The following is a 7,991-nucleotide window of genomic DNA, read 5'->3' on the forward strand; positions in this document are numbered from 1 at the left end:
GAATGGAGTGAATTGGATCGAAGTGGTATACCGGAGTTGATGTGCTGTCAGTGGATTGAATCAGGGCATGTGAAGCGTCTGGGGTAAACCATGGAAAGCTGTGTAGGTATGTATATTTGCGTGTGTGGACGTGTATGTATATACATGTGTATGGGGGTGGGTTGGGCCATTTCTTTCGTCTGTTTCCTTGCGCTACCTCGCAAACGCGGGAGACAGCGACAAAGCAAAAAGGAAAAAAAATATATATATATATATATATATATATGTGCGTGTGTGGGCATTTGTGTATATACATGTGTATGTGGGTGAGTTGGGTCATTCTTTCATCTGTTTCCTTGTGCTACCTCGCTAACGCGGGAGACAGCGGCAAAGTATAACAATAATGATAATATTAATAATGTATATATATATATATATATATATATATATATATATATATATATATATATATATATATATATATATATATATATATATATATATATATATATATACATATATATATATATATATATATATATATATATATATATATATATATATATTGAAATGATGATAATTTAACTATCATGGTGAGATGGGTAATAATGGATATATGAGCAGACATTGGTAGGTTTTCTGTATATGCTAAACTTAAACTTGTTTCCTTGCCTATGGATCATGGAATCTAAAAATGGTAACATACCAGGTTTGGATGGTATTGCAGTGGAATTTATTGAAAAAGGGGGTGACTGTATTGTGACTGGTTGGTAATGTTATTTAATGTATGTATGACTCATGGTGAGGTGCCTGAGGATTGGCGGAATGCGTGCATAGTGCCATTGTACAAAGGCAAAGGGGATAAGAGTGAGTGCTCAAATTACAGAGGCATAAGTTTGTTGAGTATTCCTGGTAAATTATATGGGAGGGTATTGATTGAGAGGGTGAAGGCATGTACAGAGCATCAGATTGGGGAAGAGCAGTGTGGTTTCAGAAGTGGTAGAGGATATGTGGATCAGGTGTTTGCTTTGAAGAATGTATGTGAGAAATACTTAGAAAAGCAAATGGATTTGTATGTAGCATTTATGGATCTGGAGAAGGCATATGATAGAGTTGATAGAGATGCTCTGTGGAAGGTATTAAGAATATATGGTGTGGGAGGCAAGTTGTTAGAAGCAGTGAAAAGTTTTTATCGAGGATGTAAGGCATGTGTACGTGTAGGAAGAGAGGAAAGTGATTGGTTCTCAGTGAATGTAGGTTTGCGGCAGGGGTGTGTGATGTCTCCATGGTTGTTTAATTTGTTTATGGATGGGGTTGTTAGGGAGGTGAATGCAAGAGTTTTGGAAAGAGGGGCAAGTATGAAGTCTGTTGTGGATGAGAGAGCTTGGGAAGTGAGTCAGTTGTTGTTCGCTGATGATACAGCGCTGGTGGCTGATTCATGTGAGAAACTGCAGAAGCTGGTGACTGAGTTTGGTAAAGTGTGTGAAAGAAGAAAGTTAAGAGTAAATATGAATAAGAGCAAGGTTATTAGGTACAGTAGGGGTGAGGGTCAAGTCAATTGGGAGGTGAGTTTGAATGGAGAAAAAATGGAGGAAGTAAAGTGTTTTAGATATCTGGGAGTGGATCTGGCAGCGGATGGAACCATGGAAGCGGAAGTGGATCATAGGATGGGGGAGGGGGCGAAAATTCTGGGAGCCTTGAAGAATGTGTGGAAGTCGAGAACATTATCTCGGAAAGCCAAAATGGGTATGTTTGAAGGAATAGTGGTTCCAACAATGTTGTATGGTTGCGAGGCGTGGGCTATGGATAGAGTGGTGCGCAGGAGGATGGATGTGCTGGAAATGAGATGTTTGAGGACAATGTGTGGTGTGAGGTGTTTTGATCGAGTAAGTAACGTAAGGGTAAGAGAGATGTGTGGAAATAAAAAGAGCGTGGTTGAGAGAGCAGAAGAGGGTGTTTTGAAATGGTTTGGGCACATGGAGAGAATGAGTGAGGAAAGATTGACCAAGAGGATATATGTGTCGGAGGTGGAGGGAACGAGGAGAAGAGGGAGACCAAATTGGAGGTGGAAAGATGAAGTGAAAAAGATTTTGTGTGTTCGGGGCCTGAACATGCAGGAGGGTGAAAGGAGGGCAAGGAATAGAGTGAATTGGAGCGATGTGGTATGCCGGAGTTGACGTGCTGTCAGTGGATTGAATCAGGGCATGTGAAGCGTCTGGGGTAAACCATGGAAAGCTGTGTAGGTATGTATATTTGCGTGTGTGGACGTATGTATATACATGTGTATGGGGGTGGGTTGGGCCATTTCTTTCGTCTGTTTGCTTGCGCTACCTCGCAAACGCGGGAGACAGCGACAAAGCAAAAAAAAAAAAAAAAGAACCATTATTTTCATTTTCTACAGTAGATTTGATGGAAGGTACTAAATTGTTAAGTAAGGGGAGAAATATTTGTAAATTTTCATTTGTTGGCCAAACACAAAGAACATCATCTACAAACCTAAACCAAATTGCATTAGAAGGTAAGATATCCTTTAGTATTTTTGTTTCAAAAAATTCCATATAAAGATTACTTAGTGCAGGTGAAAGAGGGTTACCCATTGCCATACCAAATTTTTGAGCAAAATAATCGCTTTTGAATTGAAATAAACAATCTTTTATACATAATTTTATCAGATCAATGAAAACAATCTTTGAAACAGGTAAGTGAATATCATCCAAGACATCAAATAAGTATTCTAAAAGGTCATCAACTGGAACTTTTGTGAAAAGTGAGGAAACATCGAAGCTGACTAGTTTGAAATCAAAATTAGCATGGATATTGTTTAGCTTGTTGACTAAATGTATATTGTTCATGATATTAGAATTCGACACCTTACCCACTAAATGGTTTGATAAAGAAACTAACCATTTTGACAATCTATATGTGATGGAGCCTACTGAACTCACTATAGGTCTTGCTGGAAAATTCTGTTTACGTGTTTTGATAAGTCCATACATATATGGGCATGAAGGGGACGAAGATGACAAACTTTTGATGAGAGAACCATTACCTTTCAACAGCACCTTCATTTCTTTATTGAAATGGGAATTAACTGCTTCTAAGGGATTTTTACTGAGTTCAGAATATGTTGTGTCATCATTTAAAAGAAAATTCAATTTAGATAAAAAGTTACTTTGCCTAAAATCACAACAGTGTTAGCCTTATCTGCTTTAGTAATATTTATATCCTTGTCTTCTTTTAAGGTGTTAATAGCTCTTATAAATCTTTTAGGGCAACTAGATTCCACTGGTTTTGACAAACTGGCATACACTAAATCTTACAGATATTAATTTCATCACTATTTGAATTACTGTATTTCTCTAAATTACAAAAAGACTATGTGACATCTAGAGAGATGGCTTCCCTGTTAGAGCACACAAAACTTAATCCAGAGCCTAATGCACACAAGGAATCTTTGTCTAGTTGTTTATCAGACAGGTTTATCACAAAAGAAGGGTTTGTGTTCTTAGTCCAGTCGCTGTTATTAATAAGATGGTCCAACTTACAATTTAGTGTCATTTTGTAGCCTATTGCTTTCATTCCTTAATCTATCATAGCAATAGTCCAACATCCGGTTCTTCCAATATGTCGGTATTGCCATTTGAAAGGCAAGTTTCTTCACTCTTGTAATGCGAAAAGTCTCCTCCATTGCAAGTTTCTTTAATTCAATGTGTTTCTTTAAAATGACGTTTTGGAATTGGTGAAATGGTCGACCAGACAGCTGCAACAATCGTTGAGGTAGGACACATCTTGGCATCACTTATTCATTAAGGCATTTCCTTTCCAATATATATATATATATATATATATATATATATATATATATATATATATTCTTTCATACTATTTGCCACTTCCCGCGTTAGCGAGGTAGCGTTAAGAACAGAGAACTGGGCCTTATAGTGATTATCCTCATCTGACCCCCTTCTCTGTTCCTTCTTTTGGAAAATTAAAAAAAACAAGAGAGGGGAGGATTTCCAGCCACCCGCTCCCTCCCCTTTTAGTCGTCTTCTACGACACGCAGGGAATACGTGGGAAGTATTCTTTCTCCCCTATCCCCAGGGATAATATATATATATATTTTTTTTTTCAAACTATTCGCCATTTCCCGCGTTAGCGAGGTAGCGTTAAGAACAGAGAACTGGGCCACTGAGGGAATATCCTCACCTGGCCCCCTTCTCTGTTCCTTCTTTTGGAAAAAAAAAAAAAAAAAAAAGAATACTTCCCACGTATTCCCTGCGTGTCGTAGAAGGCGACTAAAAGGGGAGGGAGTGGGGGGGCTGGAAATCCTCCCCTCTCCTCATTTTTTTTTTAATTTTCCAAAAGTAGGAACAGAGAAGGGGGCCAGGTGAGGATATGCCCTCAATGGCCCAGTCCTCTGTTCTTAACGCTACCTCGCTAACGCGGGAAATGGCGAATAGTTTGAAAAAAAAAATATATATATATATATATATGTGTGTGTGTGTGTGTGTGTGTGTGTAGGATAAACTTTAAGGCTGGCCGGGGTGTACTAGTGACGCCTTTGACCTAAAATGTAAGTTCAATTGTGCCCGTAAGCCGACCCTGCACGTAGCTTGAATCCTTTTGTGTTCACTATAATCTTCTTTACTATATCTCCTCTCCTTGATCCCTTTATCTTCACTATGCAAGGCCTATTATAATCTTCACTACAAACTCATATTCACTAAAGTGTATCTTCACTACTAGCTTATTTTCACATAATTATATCTTCACTATACCCTCTTCTTCACTACACCGTTATATCTACCATACCATCATCATTGTACTCCCTGATGTTTACTAAAAATAGTTCTTATCTTCACTACATAATCATTTTGAATAAACTTTACTCTTTGATAACCCTTATCTCTACTACATTCGGATCTTCACTATACTCGTTTCTTCACTACAAGCTATCTTGACAATATCCTTATCATCACTATGCTCTTCCTCACGACACTCTCACTACACTGAGCCTCTGAGGGAATATTCTCACTTGGTCACTGTTCCTTTCTTTGGAAAATTGAAAATGAGAGGAGAGGATTTCCAGTCTCGCGCTCCCTCTCCTTTTAGTCGCCTTGTACGACACGCAGGGAATACGAGGCAAGTATTCTTTCTTCCCTATCCCCAGGGATAACAGCATCTGGTGTTCCCAGACGGTCACCCATCCAAGTACTAACCAGACCTAACGTTGCTTAACTTCCCTGATCGGACGATATATATATATATATATATATATATATATATATATATATATATATATATATATATATATATATATATATATATATATATAAATATATATATATATATATATATATATATATATATATATATATATATATATAAATATATATATATATATATATATATATATATATATATATATGTAGACAAGACTGAAAACAATGAATTTCCCAAATAAAAAATGGAAGCCCCGGGGTTTGAACCCGGGACCTCTCGCATGCCAAACGAGTGCTCTACCACTGAGCTACGCCCCCAAGAACATATTTTGTGACATAGTATTATATGAAGTACAGAGATTACTACGGCAAAATAGTGTTTGACCGACCGTTGCCGGCTACCGGCAAAATAACCACAGGGTAAATCTCCATGTTGCTGTCGTGTTTTCCTCTTAATTTTCCACGTAGAAATGAGTTTTAATTTTTTATTGTCGTTGCAATAGACTGGAACTAAACAATAGACTGGAAGTAAACAATAGACTGGAACTAAGCTGACCTGGTATGAGGTCAGAGCCCTCATTATCATCCCTGCTAACTACCGGAAGCAGATTAAGTCGTTCCACAACCGATGTCCGGCCCATGTTAACTCTGATGTGCCCAGCAGTTGGAGGAGGATCGCCAGAAGCTTCTGGAAGATTTCAAGGACGTCTTGGTGGACCTGACCCTTTCAGATAAGGTCGAAAACCCCAATTTATTGTGAAGATCTTCACTATAACGTTGGACGAACATACTGAATGTTGCACACATGTGATGCGGACAAAATGAAACAAGAAAAAGACAAAAATTATGTCTGGTGTGGGTCTCGAACCCACGACCTTGAGTGTGTGAGACTCACGCTCTACCACTGAGCTAACCAGACAATAGAAAATACGTCTGTTTCTTCAATTTGAATTAATGAAAATCTTTCCGAGGCAGCGTTTAGAAAAGAGAGATGTCTTTGACGAAATTTACTTGCTTGGCTTAGTCTTCTGTTCCTCATTATCGAAAGTAAACATACTGATGGATATATATATATATATATATATATATATATATATATATATATATATATATATATATATATATATATATATATATATTATAACTGGGGATAGGGGATTAAGAATACTTCCCACGTATTCCCTGCGTGTCGTAGAAGGCGACTAAAAGGGGAGGGAGCGGGGGGCTGGAAATCCTCCCCTCTCGTTTTTTTTTTTTTTCCAAAAGAAGGAACAGAGGGGGCCAGGTGAGGATATTCCAAAAAAGGCCCAGTCCTGTGTTCTTAACGCTGCCTCGCTAACGCGGGAAATGGCGAATGGTTTAAAAGAAAGAAAATATATATATATATATATATATATATATATATATATATATATATATATATATATTTTTTTTTTTTCCAAAAGAAGGAACAGAGAAGGGGGCCAGGTGAGGGTATTCCCTCAAAGGCCTAGTCCTCTGTTCTTAACGCTACCTCGCTATCGCGGGAAATGGCGAATAGTATGAAAAAAAAAAAAAATATATATATATATATATATATATATATATATATATATATATATATATATATATATATATATATATATATATATATTGGAAAGGATCACAATTTTGCACGTGATCAAGTATATTCTTATGAGTTCACAGGGAAAATAAACACGATAAGTTCCCAAGTGCACTTTCGTGTAAAACTCACATCATCATGGGAGACGCAAGAGAGAAATATAACAGTCAGTTGATATACAACGAAGAGACGTAGCTAGGACGCGATATGGTAAACATGTGATTGTCCAAGACAGACAACAAGCGCATCATAAACTTATTATGTGGACAAGAAGGTGAATTGTTTACACATTTTATCAACATTAAAGTTATCCAATTTGTATAGACCATCACTAATATTAAGATTATAATTCTTTGTGTATTCAGAAATAGAAGATTCAATGATATTTCTCGTGGTGCTGGAGTTAGAGTTAATAACTGAGATGGCATTATTAACTCTAATTCCAGTACCACGAGAAATATCATTGAATCTTCTATTATTAAATACACAAAGAATTATATACCTTAAAGAAGCAACATGGCGGTCAAAAATAAGCTTTAGGAATGAAGTTTATGAATGGAATATCAGTGAGACGATCCAAATGACGAATGAATGAGAGCGTAGTCAACATACAATATAAAAGGACATATTATGAATGGCAACCAGGCAAGTAACGGCCCAACTGAATGGAAGGATTTAAAAGTTCGCGTTATATGACGAATTTTGATAGATTATTCAAATTTCCATTCCAGTTATGAAACTTAATGGTTGTGTTCAGTTCTAGAGACAAAGTTTAAAGGTTTGTGTATCAGAGATGAACCACAAAGGATATCGTTAAATTAAGTGACATTAAAATTTGTCAATTAAGTAAATCATTTTGTACAATAGCTGTAATTTGACAGAGTTAAAAGTTCGCAGTTTCATTACAATTCTAATTTAAAAGTTTGAGCTTCAATGATAGTTTGCACAAGCTTAACGTACATTCAAGTTTTGTGTTTATATGACGTATCTTAAAGGACTCTGGTAAAATAACGCAGCTGGAAGGTTTACGTTCAAATGACGGTGTTTAAATGTTTATTGATGAATGGTAGATTTAAATGGATAGATTTTAAGTTCGCGTTTTCATGAACGACCTTAAACCTTGTGGTTGAATGTCACAGTTTAAATGTTGGTATGTACAATGTTGACCAGATGGCGGTAGTGTGTAG

At 36.7% G+C, this 7,991-nt stretch overlaps 1 non-coding gene across 1 annotated transcript; it reads right to left on the reverse strand.

Annotated features, from left to right (window-relative positions):
* Positions 1–6,048: 6,048 nt before the first annotated feature.
* TRNAV-CAC (transfer RNA valine (anticodon CAC)) lies at positions 6,049–6,120 on the reverse strand. The gene has a single exon. It is a non-coding gene; the product is annotated as a tRNA-Val (tRNA).
* Between the last annotated feature and the right edge of the window lie 1,871 nt (positions 6,121–7,991).

Source organism: Panulirus ornatus, unplaced genomic scaffold, assembly GCF_036320965.1.
Source record: "Panulirus ornatus isolate Po-2019 unplaced genomic scaffold, ASM3632096v1 CTG_732_pilon, whole genome shotgun sequence".
Taxonomy (NCBI): Eukaryota; Metazoa; Arthropoda; class Malacostraca; order Decapoda; family Palinuridae; genus Panulirus; species Panulirus ornatus.